Raw genomic sequence first — 13,514 nt, 5'->3', positions numbered from 1 at the left:
CCATAAGTTTAAGAATGTGGAGAAAGAAGGTAAATTTATACTTTGTATTTTTATATATACTTTTGCAGGGCAAATTTCTACTTCAATTTGCCCTGCAAAATTCTGTAGGTATCTTTGGACTAAGAGACCTGGGTATGCAGCTGAGATGGAAGGACGGTTTGGAAAAGGGGTTGATTATGTGATAGGGAGGCCCATTTTTTGAGGATGTGAAGTTTCAGCAGGTCATAGATATCAAAATGTGGTTACAGACATCTAGTGACTGGAAAATAAGTATTATCTCATCATGAAAGCATTAAAAAAACTCTTGTAGATGCTGCAATTGTAGGATCTTGGAGAACTGTTTCAATTCTTCCTGCAATTAGAGGTGAACCAGGGGTCCATGGGTGCTGTCCAGAAAGGATGTTGACAGATAGAAACCAAGGTGATCATGGGACCCTGGGCAGCCACATGTAGCACATCCTTTGGCTGACCCTGGATTCTAACACACTTAAGGTGTTGTTGAAAATTAATAGGATTCAAAGGCAGGGATCAGGTGGGGTGAGATCCCTCTGTCTGTGCATACAGAGTGCTCTGACACTGGGTTTGGTGGATAAGCCCGACACATTAAGCATGACTTTTCTTAGGAGAAGAGATGACCCAGTAGCTGTAGCAGCAATTCGAGCAGCAGGGACTGGGATCCACTCCTAGCTCTAGCAGGGTTTTGCTCCATAACCTCAGGCAAGTTGCTGAAAATTGCCATTGATTTTGGGTCCCTGGGTTTTTGAATGCCCAGCTCAAATAATCTGGGGTCTGTCTTTCACAGGTGCTTTGGTACTGCAGTTTTGATTGACCCTGTCTGATACTTAGGGCTTGGCACTTCTGGCATATAAGGTTTATCTGGCTCACCTGAGGTATTCTGAGAGCTCTATAAAAAGTTTGTCATGATCTTACAGTGTCTAAGCTCACTGTACAAAATCGATTGTGATTGTGATATCTGCCAAACTCAGGTGTCCAACATGAGGCATAAATAACATTAAATCCTTGCATTGGAGATGCTATATGTGTAAAGTATTAATTTCTTATTCACAGTCTAAGTATTAAATTATTCTTTACAGATTTTAGGTATTTTTTTGCCACAAGTAAGACAGTCTACAAAAAAACAGAATTTCATTTGGTAAGGGTTTTGATGATGTCCTGTTGCACTCATCAATAACATTGCAAATAGCACTGGAGGAAGAAAAGGATGGGAAGCCAAATATCATTAATAATAGCTGCAATATTCTCAATGTTAACAAATTATCAGCTGTATAAATTTTTAATTAATAGGAGTATGAACAGGGATTTGACTGCCAACAGGCATCGTTATTGATATGTGTGAGTGAAGCATGGCAAGGCAAAGATTGTTGTGGGGAGGATAACTCAAACCATGCAGCTGTGAAACACAGGTCAGCATTTTCTGGACCAAAAAAACCATCACGGACAAATCGCATCTCAGGGCATAGCCCTCTATAGTGAGAAGGAAAATTAATCTTGATGAGGTCAAACAAACCTTTTCATAGCAAAAGTGAATACATTTTGTTTGAGCTTGTACTGCATTTTATGCAGAACTCTCTTTTAATTACAACAGTAAAAAGGCATGTAAGAATTTGGGTGGGAATATGAAGAAAGAGGAGTAGATAGGTCACCTGAGGCTAGGGACCCAGCAAGTAGGTATGCTACTCTAGTCAAGTGTTTCTGCTTCTTTCACTAATTGCAGCAGTTTCTGACAAGTTACTTGGAAAAAAACCCAAAAAACCAAGCCAGTTAATTCAGTGAAAGCCCAGCATAATGATTCAGAGCCTAGAACAATATTACTTAATTTAAATGAAATCCAAATATTTGAAACTTTAAAAAATTCAATAAAATCTTTACATGTCCCTCTCCTGCACAGCTTTTGAAAGTTTTGAAAGCTTTCTTTTCCTATAATTTTCTGGATTTGCTCTCTGAATTATAGCAGGCAGGCAGCACTTGCACTTTTTTCACTTTTTTTTTCCTTTTTTTTTTTCTTTTTTCTTTCTGTGAACCCACATAAGCAAATTTTGGTTTTGGGTATCCTAAGAAAAAAAGTGTTGTGTGTTTTGGTTTGGATTGTTGGGTTTTTGTAGTTTTCTTTTTTCTTTTTTTTTTTTTTCATTTTTTTAAGAAAAGTGCCTGGATGTAGAAATAGGGTGGACAAAACATTCTATGTATCACAAAGCACTACTTTCCTCCTTTTTTCTCAGCTTGGAAGCTTCGGAAGCCATTTTTGTTTTCTTTCTTGAATGCATTCTTGCCTTTATTATTAGTAGCTAGTATTAGAATGATTTATTTTTAAGCGTATGGACAGTATAAACGCATCAATTATAAGTGAAAAATATTAATACTAGAGTAACTTTCCAGTTTAGTAGATTATACCAGTTTTTCTGTTCTACCATTAATAATCTAAAGATTAAAGCTTTTTTTCACTTTTCATTTGAGGAGATCAAAATGCTTTAAAGACATTAGCTAATTCTTACGCTAATCCTGGGAGATTCCACAGTGTTATGATAATCCTTTCACAGATGAATAAATTGAGATAAGAGGAAGTCTAAGAGACTTTTCAAAGTCACAGATATAATCAGTGGCAGAGTTGGATATATAACCTTGAGGTTCTGATTACTGTTTCTATCTTACAGACTATATATACTTTTTTTCTTTATGCATTGCTAACAATAACAGTGAAAAACTATTACCATCAATTATGTTTATAATAATAATGCTTTTATTTATTTAGTGACTCCCTGCCAAGACAGTCAGGGTGCTGCTCCAAAGACAATTAAACTGCAATTACTGTAATAAATAAACAACAATAATTAAAACATCATAAAATAAACAATATCAAAAGCAATCAAAACCATTAAGTAGCCAAAGTTAGTCCAATTAATAATGGATCTGAGTGGCTTATTTGTAAGAAATTGCATATTTAGTGTTTTTTTTTCTTTTGTGAAAAGATTTTTTTTGTTGCAAGATTATAATTTTCCAGCTGCTGTTTTACATCCAGCCCTTGAATGGAAGGGGTTTTTTGTTGGGTCTTTTGTTTGTTTGTTTTGCTGTTGTTGATGTTTTTAATATACAGCTATTTGCAGTTTTATGATGGTGCTAAATGATGACTGGTCAGCTAAATTACATGAATTATATGAATCACACCAAGTAAATAACTATTGCAGTTCACTGAATGGATCAGCCATACATAAATGTCTGGACTTCAAGCTCCTTGACCTAGGAAATTCAAAGGGCATTTAAATTGGAAGACTAGCTGCTTGTTTTTCATATTGACTTCAGTACAGTTTATCTTACACTCTTCAACTCTATTTGCAGTTGCTTTTAGTGAATGTGTGTTTGATGACATTAGTTGATTTTAGGGTTGACCAACCCTGTCCCCTGTCTATCCTTTAGCAACAGTGACTGAACATTGCAATGATTTCTGTTTCTTGTCTTTTAACAAGAGGCCAAATTTTTGAGCATTGAAATGGCTTTGAAGATACTCTTTTTGAGAAAGGAACTTTCTGGAAACCTTTTGTTTAGACTGTGCTAAAGCAGTTTTAGGAGGCTCAAAGTTTCAAGTTCTGAAATTCCCTCAGGGTATTTTAGCCTTTGTGTCAGGTATGATATCACCATCTTTATGGCAGGATATTAAAGTCCATTCTTGCTACAAAGGAGTGATGACTGGGGATAGTGAACAAGACCTGGGCATGTGGGAAGAAGACAAAACTGCATGGATTGAGAGGGGAGAGCAGAGATCTAGTGGGGCTGAGATAAAGTGAGACAGAAACAAGGACAGATCTAACAGAGAGTGAAGGAAACAGGTGATTTACAAGATCAAGACAAGGGGGTTAGAGTTGGGAGGCTACATAGAGAGCACCCGTGGTGCTAGGTGATGAAGAACAGTGAATAGATTGGGAATGGGGAGGCTGGATATGGCATAGGAAGAGCAACAGGGCTCTCAGGGTCTAGAAATCAGAGGCTGTGCATCCAGTGAGATGAAGAATTGCTGGGCAAGCAGGTTGAAGGGGGCATGAGTCCCAAGTCAAGTACATGGCTGTCCTAGGAGCCCAGGGCAAGGAAGAAGCAAGATCAGTCTTCTGTGGAGTGATTTAATGAGAAAAAAAACCAAACTTATGAGTAGTAGAAGATGTGTCTGAGCTGCATTGGAACATTCACTTTCTGATCCAGGTAGCTCATGAACAGATTTGAGCAGATATCTTGATCCCTGAATATCGCTGCTCTGCCTGGAACCATCTGCCACAATGGCGTGTTGCATCTGCCTTCAGCATGTGCCCGCAAGGAGGACAGCAATCTATTAATGCAAGTAGCTATTCCATTAGCTCAGTGGCAAAATCTGTGTGCTGGCAGGAAAGCCTTCAACTCTGCTGATGACCTGCATGTGTTTTAGGAAGACTCCAGATAATGAAAGTTACATCTGTGTATGTTTTATTGTCTTTTCTATTGTTTAGTTATTTTTAGATAAATTTGGGACGATGCATACACAAAATGATCATTTTTTAAAAAAATTAAACCCATGTTTTTCAAACATTTAGAAGCATTTCTATCGGTTCTATGTTTATAAAATGAATATGATAATACCATATGCAATTAGATGTCCTTTGTACCACTCACCATAAAGTCCTTCCCCTATTTAATCTTCCCCTGGTCCCTTTCTTTACTTCTGTATCCCTGTGCATTCTGTACCAACTCTGTGTCAGATCTGCCTCCTTTCTCTCCGTTTTCACACATCTCCTGATAAAGCAGTTATGTTCCCCAGGCTGCCTGGATGCCAGCAGAAGAGGCACCAACAGTACAGGAAAGACAATCCTGTGTATCTGAATCAAAGCAATCATTACAGAGGAAAACCATACCTATGACCCTTGCCTTGAACACGCTCCCTTGTTCTCTGCTTAGTAGTACAGGCAATGCTTCCTTCAAGTACAGGAGTTGTGAAAACCTCCAGCATATCCTGTGAAGATTCTCTGGGGAATTCAGGTGCTAAAATCAAAGCAGCCTATTATACATATACACAAACACCAGTTATTCAGAGGCTTTTAACTTGGCTACATTTGGACTAATTTTTATAGACACAACCCTAATTTATTCATTTTTCTCCCAAGACAAATTTCTGGTCTTTGCCTAATGCTAAATTTCAAGAGAATTCCAAGGAAAGGATGGTCATGAAGAGCATAATGTACTTTCTCATTAGCTTTTTTTCTTGGAAATGAGTGAAAAGCATTGTCTGAAATCTTGCAGGAAAAGATATAAATATATATAATAATATATATTATATATATTATATAAAGATATAAATATATAATAATAATGGGCAAGTAAAATTTCTGCCAAACAGGTTAAACTGGGTAAGGTTAGAAGGCAGCTGATTCGAGGGACTCATAGAAGGGCGTGCAACTCGACGATATTAATGAATATAATAAATGGTACCAGTTTGATCACCCATTAGAGAAGTGCAGACATATCTCTATGGATCAGTGGAGCACAATGCAGGGATTGCCAAACTGGCTCAGAACCAAGCTGGCAATTTCACTGAGCGCTATGCAAATGAATCACTTCTGGTACTGGGCTCCGCATTGTGTGCACACCGAGGGTGTCAGCTGCAGGCAATGCCAGCCCAGTTACCATGTGACATACAGGTGACGCGCATGTGACACGTGATGTACATGTGACATACACGTGACCTCAGGGATCTGACTAAAGTCACATGGAGCACGCGTGGCAGAGCTGAGAGATGAAAAGAGTTTTCCTGAACTCCTGTTTAATTCTTTAACTATGAAAACTGAGTCTCCCTCCAGAGCAGGGATGGGAGCACCGTGCTTGACATCCCAGCAGGTGAGCATTCTTAGAGCCCAATCTGGTCCAGCTAAAGGGAAATCTTGATGTCTCTGGCATGTACATCTGCGTCTCAGTGAGGCATCACAAAAGGGTTGTATCAAAGTGGGGGGAATAAAAAGCACCTCATACACCTTAAACTGCTTTCACATATCTGTCAGCCCACCCAAAAGCTGGTTGAGGCAGTCCATGAGGAAAAGCTAGCAAAGACGTGTTGCCTAATACTCTGCTTTTGTACTGTGTCCTGGGAGGCAAGTAAGCCAAGCTCTGCAAGCTGATGCTGTAGGAACCCCAGGCTCTTCCTTTAGTGTTGCCTTAATCTAATTTTCCTTTGTATTTAATAAAATTTTATGGGTCTTGGGGTTTTTATTCCTTTTCAAGAAGCAACAGAGAAAAGATCTCCTATTTGATCCTGCTGATGTTCACTTTCCGACACCTGCCATCAGCACTGCTTGGACATGTCCCTTTTATTTGCCATTCTCTTTCAAGTGCCAAGGCGACTTTGATATATTTCTGTCTCTCTCTGTAATGGCAACAGGATAGGGTGTTATTCTCAACCTGGACTTGTCATGATGAGCCTTTTATTTCATTAAAGTCACATTCCTTTTCATGCCTGAATTTGAGTTATTTTGCTTGGACTAAGGATGAGTGTGTACCAAGGACAGCAATTAAGGTACAAGCATCTATAAATGAAGCTTTGATTGGATTCTACCCAACCCCTTTAAAATTCATATATGATAATCAAAATGGTGAGTGGGGAGGGAGCATTGCATCCTCTTCAGTTTATTGCTCTCATGTAAAAGCTCAAAATAAGGATTGTAACCAGCAGAATTCCGGCATTTATATTTCATGAGAGAAATGTCCTTGTGTAAATATTGGTTTCTTTAATGCATACACTTCCATCTCTTTTTAAAAACTCCCAACTCAAAGAGCACCTGACAGCATTACATGTCTCTTTCTAGGCAGGAATGAAAATGTGCTGATAATTTGAGCCCTGGGAAGAAGTCTGTTCCCCTGTGGATTTTACCAGTCACACTGCTCTGCCATTGTATTAGATCACTGCTGCAGTGCAAGAATAGCAGCTCTCTCCACATTTTAATAGCACCTCTCTCAGATCACATCTTACTGTCAAATAATCACGTATTCCCAAATGGCTGGAAATTAATGATAGCAGAACCCATCAGTGCTAGGCTTATTCTGGTTACACAGACCAGGTCCTGAAAAGCCTTTTTGCAGGGAATGACTCTGGATAAACTGCTTGCTTGGTTACTCTGAACTACTCCTTATCCACTCAATCCCGTTGTCACTGGCCACCTGTGGTAGAAAGGATTCTTCCAGTTTGCATTAGTCTTTGGAAAAAGAACTACAGATTACAAAGTGTGTGAAATAGCATTTGTGCAGCATCAGTCTTGATGGGCAAGATTTTTATTTCTTACCCAGGAGACCCTTCAATCCGTTCCCTTTTTCTCCAGATCCTCTGAGAAATATAGAAAAGTTTCCTGTCCCAAGCAATGCCTCTGAAAAAGTGATAGAAATAACTGCTCAGATATATGGTGTTGCAGGATTTTGACAACCAGGAGAACAACATGCGGATGTTCTCCTTTTTTTTTACCCTCTCTTAAGGAATATGGACTTCTGAGGTCAGACTTAGGGAAATTAGAGGTCTGCAGAATTTCTGTACCTCAGCTCAGTTCAGAATTTTTCCACAAAAATGATAATAAGGAAAATCATATGACTGGTTTTTGTATGATCCTACTCATCACTTCCCACAAGTAAAATTTTAGTATCCAGACTCCTGTTCCTCTCCTTCTGGTTATTCAGTTTTGGGACATGAACTTAGTTAAATTAGACTGAAAACCACTTTGATTATTGAATAATTTCCTGATTTATAATTATTTGCAGGAATTAATCAGAGAATTCTTCCCATTCTCTTCCCATGTTTCAGTCACATCTTGGTGAAGAATTTTCTATAAGTATGGTTTCAGGCTTTTTTGAGTGGTAACATATTAAATGTAGACTATGGTGAAGAAGGGGTATTGAGGTGCACCATTTTTTTAATGTGTTGCAAAACCAAATATTCAGCTTGATCTTTGCATGTTTCTGGAATCAAATCCTGAACCATAGTTTTGCTTTGTTTGTTTGAGACATCAATATACCTACTATATATTTAGTGATTTCATCACTAATTTATCTATTTGTCCTATGATGCTAATGAATTTTATGATGGCTGAACGCCTTTATTCCAACTTGGGAAAGATGTAGCATATGGTCAGCTCACAAGGCTTTGGAAATGACTCTCTGGCACCTGTCACAGAGTGATCTCAGATCTGTGTAAATGGTTCCTTCTACTCTGGAGATTAAGTACCAGATGCTGTCCTTTGCAAATAAAAACTGACTAACTAGTTAGCTGAACACACTGGCTGATCTGCTGTGTGTTCAAGGGAACCTGAACTATATTGTGCCTCTTTGACAGAGATCTCATCATGTGGACTATTCTGAGATGAAGAAAACACCTAAAAAAGGTGTTTTCTGGACTGCTTTTCCAAAGCACAGTTCTGTCTATATCCAAACAAAATATGAGGCTGTACTTAAAAGATTCTTTGTAAAAGAATCTGCAGAGTGTATGTCTGATAATTATTTTTCTCCAGTATAAGAGAACAAAAGTTGAAATTCTGAGACCTTTCACTATGCCTGGTAATAAGCAAAATTATTTGGCTGCCAGCAGTTATATTCATACTTCAGACACCCAAGTCAATGCATGTTCTAGTGGGATCTGTACTAAGACATTATTATGCTTTGACTTGTGAATTATTATTGTAGAAGGACCATTGTACAGCTGAACTTCAGTCATATGCTACGGAAATATGTTGCATGGTGACTTAAGTTAGTGGGAAAACTCATGCTTTCTCCACTGCCCTGTGAACTTGAATGTTGGTACTTCTGTCATCCTGTCATTCTGCCAAACAAATTTTATTCAGTGCAGGAGTGCTAGGTTTCCATGGTGGGTCTACCAAGTAAGTGAGACAGTTTGGAACATGTTAAATGATTCCTAATTTTCATCTGATTTTTTTTTTTTGTGACCTTAATTTTCTGTTTGTGCTTTTCAGAGCAGTTTGAAGTGAGGAAGGTTGAAGCAGGCAGAAAATGCATCCGGCCCCTGCTGCCTTGTGCATTGTCAGTCATTTTTTTCTGTGTCTCAAGCATCAGCAAAAGACTGCCTCAGTCCTGTGGAGAAGAGTTAATGAAGGGCTGGTGTGTACTAGCCGTGAATTGTGTAGTTGAGGAAGAAAGCATTACATAAATCAGTAACAACAATATGAATATGGGAAAATTTTTACTGGGAAAACAAAGGAGGAGAAGTTCTGGGGAAAGAGTGATTATGAGGAGGATTTTGAATGCAAGGTGGAACAGAAGTGCAGAGCTAAGTCTCAGGATTGACTGTGAGTCTCGTTGCTTAATGTACGCAGGAACTCTGCTCTGTCACCACAGTCAGCATGTCTTTCTCCCTTACTTTCCCTCTTAGTAATGTAGAGACAAAGGCTGTTTCTTTTTTTCTGCAGGGCAGTGAAGCAGTTCAGATGAAGAATGTTATGTGTCATGTATAATCACTAATATATTACTACTAGACAAGGAGACAGGTCAGGAAAAAAAAAAAAAAAAAAAAAACAAGACAAAAAAGAATGGTCTGCTTGCTAGCATCCTTGAAAAATGTCATTTGAGTTACACAGAACTTGGGAGCTGTGCTAGAAAATAACCTGCACACTGGTTCTTATGTGGATTGTCCTAGAGAATATGGCCAGGCATCACACAGGTGAAAAGTGGGCCAAGTACTTATAATGGGGTGGGACATTCCCTCCTTCAGGCTATCCAAGACTTGAGGTACTCCACCATGGCCTCTCTTTCCTGCTGCAGCAGAAGCTTTCAGGGTTTGTAAGAACCACAGTACCACTCAGTGAAGAATTTACCCTGGTTGGTTTTGAGCTTGTGTCCCACACTGTCCCCTTGAGTTCTGGTTGTGCAGCAGTGGGTCCAGAGCAGTAACACTGATGCAATACATCCTCCAGTGAGACCATGACTCCCCACTTACCAATCTGGCTTGTACCAGGAGAACTGCAAGTTCCAGAAACCAGGATTGTGAAAAAGTGATTAGCAGTTAAAAGTGATTAGCAGTAAAAAGTGATTAACAGCTTAGCAGTTTTTCCTCTCTCCTCCCTCATTATTCTTATGATAAACATTTTGACTAACTACCATTTTGTCAAGGTGGTAAGTTTAGCACCCTGGCTTCCCTGAGGCTCGTAACAGACTCTCAGCCTTTGTTCACCCTATGCTGTAATGCTCTGTGTTCTACCTCAAGCTGAAGGAAGGAGGGGAAGTTTCAAAGGCTGGATGAAAATTGTGCCTGCAGTGCAGTATACATAACCTTTTATGCTGTGGTTTTGTACAGTGCTGGGTAATAGTCACTGCAGCATGTTAGTGTGTCAAGGAAGGGGAAGGAATGATCACAGGCCAGACTTTTAGAGGCAGTCAGTCAGTGGTTGCTAGCTGGGCTGCAGCACTGCAGGTGTAGTGAGAAAATGCCTCAGCAGGAAACATGTGCCATGTGACACTGGATTCCTCTCTGCAAAGAACAGATGTGTAAACTGGTACCAATGTGTTGGTGCACCTTGTCAGTCAGGCAGAGCAAACTGGAGCATGAGGGCATAAAAGATTTTATGTGCATTTTGTGTTCCAGCAAAACCCAATACAGGCTATAATTTTCTCCTTGTCATTGTGTCCTGCAGGCAGCAATCATACTTTGCTCAAGTATCTGGATTTATCTATCTGTCACACCGAGTTCTTGTATACAGAGTTCATGAGGGGCATTCTTTTCCTAAGTCCCTAGCTACTGGTAGACCGAGAATGCTGAATAAACTTGGATTTGATAATGAACCGACTAGATGAGGCAGCGCCCAGTGATTTTCCTTCTCATCATCAAGAGACGGAATATCCTGATTCCACCCTCAGAGTCATCCTGTGAACATTGCAATACATGGAGCTCAACACAGCTTTTTGACCTATCCCATTTCCCAGCATGATCCTAAGGCAGAACTTTGACCTGGCTGCTCAGTAGCACTGCCAAGAGAAAATGGGGCCAGAGAAGTGTGCCAAACATTTGTGCGACACCAAAATTTAAGGTTTCCATCAGGTAGTGTAGATCTACCCAGCCTTCTTGGTATGTCTCCATACTTGAGGTCTAACTGCATTGTGTTGAGAAATACCTGAGTTTGCTTTGGAATCAGCTTGTCTTGGTAGCAGTAATGGGCCTTGCAGGGTAGTGGAGAACTCTGGTTTGCTCAGCCACCAAGCCAGAGGAATATCTCAGCACTGCAAAGGAGCTCCTTCTTAACCCCTTTCTTCTTTTCTTTCATTTATTTCTTCCCTAGGGTCCCGTGTCCTCCCTGTGTTGTGTTTTCTACCTCAGTTCCCAAGTAACTTCCCTAGTAAGTTGAAAAATATTCCTTCCTCTTTCTTTTTTGTTTCTTTATTATTTTTAATTTTTTTTTTAAATTTGTCTGGGTTAGTTTAGTATGTTCTCTCAGCATGGGGAGCAGTGAGAAGGATTGTGCTGAATCAGGTAGGGGCAGAGGCTGAGGAGGGGGCCTGAATCTTCCCAGATGTTGGATCAGCACAAGCACTGTGGCTGCAATCCCCATGCAGTCTGGCCAGGATGCCCACTGAGGTGCCCAGGCAAGAAATGCATGATAAGACCTCTGCTGCAGTGGCTCCAAATCCTCATTGTACTCCAGTTCAGTTCAGTGCCCAGCTCAGGCTTCCATAAAAACACAACCTTGAAGTTGGTTGTAGCTGTGGTGGAGATAGGCTGTAGCATGGGTTTAGGTTTGCTAGCTTCACTTGTCTTGAAATTAGGTGCCTAATCTAAACATCCCACTTAGGCGTGCTCTGAAGGTCAGAGGAGTGTGTCTGACAGCTCCTTAGTAGACAAACTTTGATGTCCATAGTAGATAGGAAAAATGCTCCTCTGGAGTTACTTAACTCTCTGTTGAATATAGAGTTAACCATCTTAGGTTAATTTTCTTGGAAGTCAAAGTTAGATGGGATTAATCTCACCCTTAGAGATGTGCAATTTCATCATCATCAAAGCATTCTGCATCATACATTAGGTTGTAAAACTTGTCCTTAATATGCACATTGTAACCGCCTCCATGAGCTGGAAATGCACGAGCATATTTACAGCCACTTCCATGCAGAATTCTATCCCCAGAATGTGATTTAAGTAGCAAACAGAAGGCAACAAAAAATCCTCCTTCTGTTTACCTCATGGAGCTATAAATTATGTTAAAATGCTACAGGAATGTTCTTGTATTTGATACAATTTGACTAAGTTGTAAATGATACAGTACTATATTGGAAAATACAAGTTGTTTAATTCATTCTAGGCTCCTAAATATATTACTTGCTACTGGGATATATAATTATTTGTTTTAAAATGTCTTTAGTCCCAAACATCATATATTATTATTTTTCCTAACTCTTTCTTTTCTTTAAAAAAAAAAAAAATTGTATAAGCAGAAAGAAACCAGCTATGGTTCCCTCACTCTTACAAGCTTACATTAAACTTCAGAACTGAGAGGCTATTATAGATCTTGATTGCTTTTCAGAACTAAAGAAGTATAAAGAAGTGTTGGTTATTTTTTCCCTGAGGACTCTAATTAATTTTACAAATGTTAATGAAAACAGAAAAATGAGAAGTGTATGTGTAAGTACTGAAGCTTCCTATCCTTTTTCTTTGTGATTTAGGAACAGGATTCAATGAGTGAATGAATATTTCTTATCATTCCTGCATATTTTCCTTTTTTTTTTTTTTTCCTAGTTCCTCTAAGGACGACATTTTTCTGTATTGTAGTGACATGTTAAAGTGTGAAATTTTCTAATGTATATCTCTGTGTGGCTGGAATGTAAAATCGACATGGGGATGAGGAGAGATGAAGAAAAGGGGAGTGCAGTGAGATTTTAGCTTGATTGAAGAACCTGAACCATTTCTAAATTTAGTGTTGGGTTCTGGGGTGGGGGTGTAGAAAGTTTAAGAAAGTGATGATCCTTTGTTATAGTTCAGTTTAGGAAAAACATCATTGTACAAAAGATTTTTAAGCACAGCTATGGGAAGGCTTTCTTTTATTACTACTCTTAATACACTTTAAATATTATCCTTATTAAGACACTTTATTTTTAGTATTTATTATCTTAATGCTTTTTGCTTCAGTAATTTATTATTTACTCATTTATATTATTAAAAGCATTATTTCATTATTTATTATTATTATTATTATTATTATTATTTAAATTTAAGGTCTCTTAGAAGTAAGTGGTGAAACTCTAAGGTTAAAATCAACTACCTTTTAAGGACTTTAGTGGGATTTAATTAATAGCTTGCTGAAGGTATGCTGTTTTGTGATGATAGCTGTTTCATCGAGCAGTGAGAGCAGACCTAGCTGCCTTTAATACAGACCTAGCTGCCTTTAATCCATATAACTCCTCTTAATGCCAACTCTAATGATCTTCAAAAGAAGGGCAAAGGAGAATGATAGACAGAGCATCTTCATATTAACTCTTCCCACTGCAGCTCTGGACACATTTACAAAGAG

This window comes from Taeniopygia guttata, chromosome 2, assembly GCF_048771995.1.
Source record: "Taeniopygia guttata chromosome 2, bTaeGut7.mat, whole genome shotgun sequence".
Classification (NCBI taxonomy): domain Eukaryota; kingdom Metazoa; phylum Chordata; class Aves; order Passeriformes; family Estrildidae; genus Taeniopygia; species Taeniopygia guttata.
The sequence above is the reverse complement of the archived record's forward strand: the minus strand, read 5'-3'. Positions refer to the sequence as shown.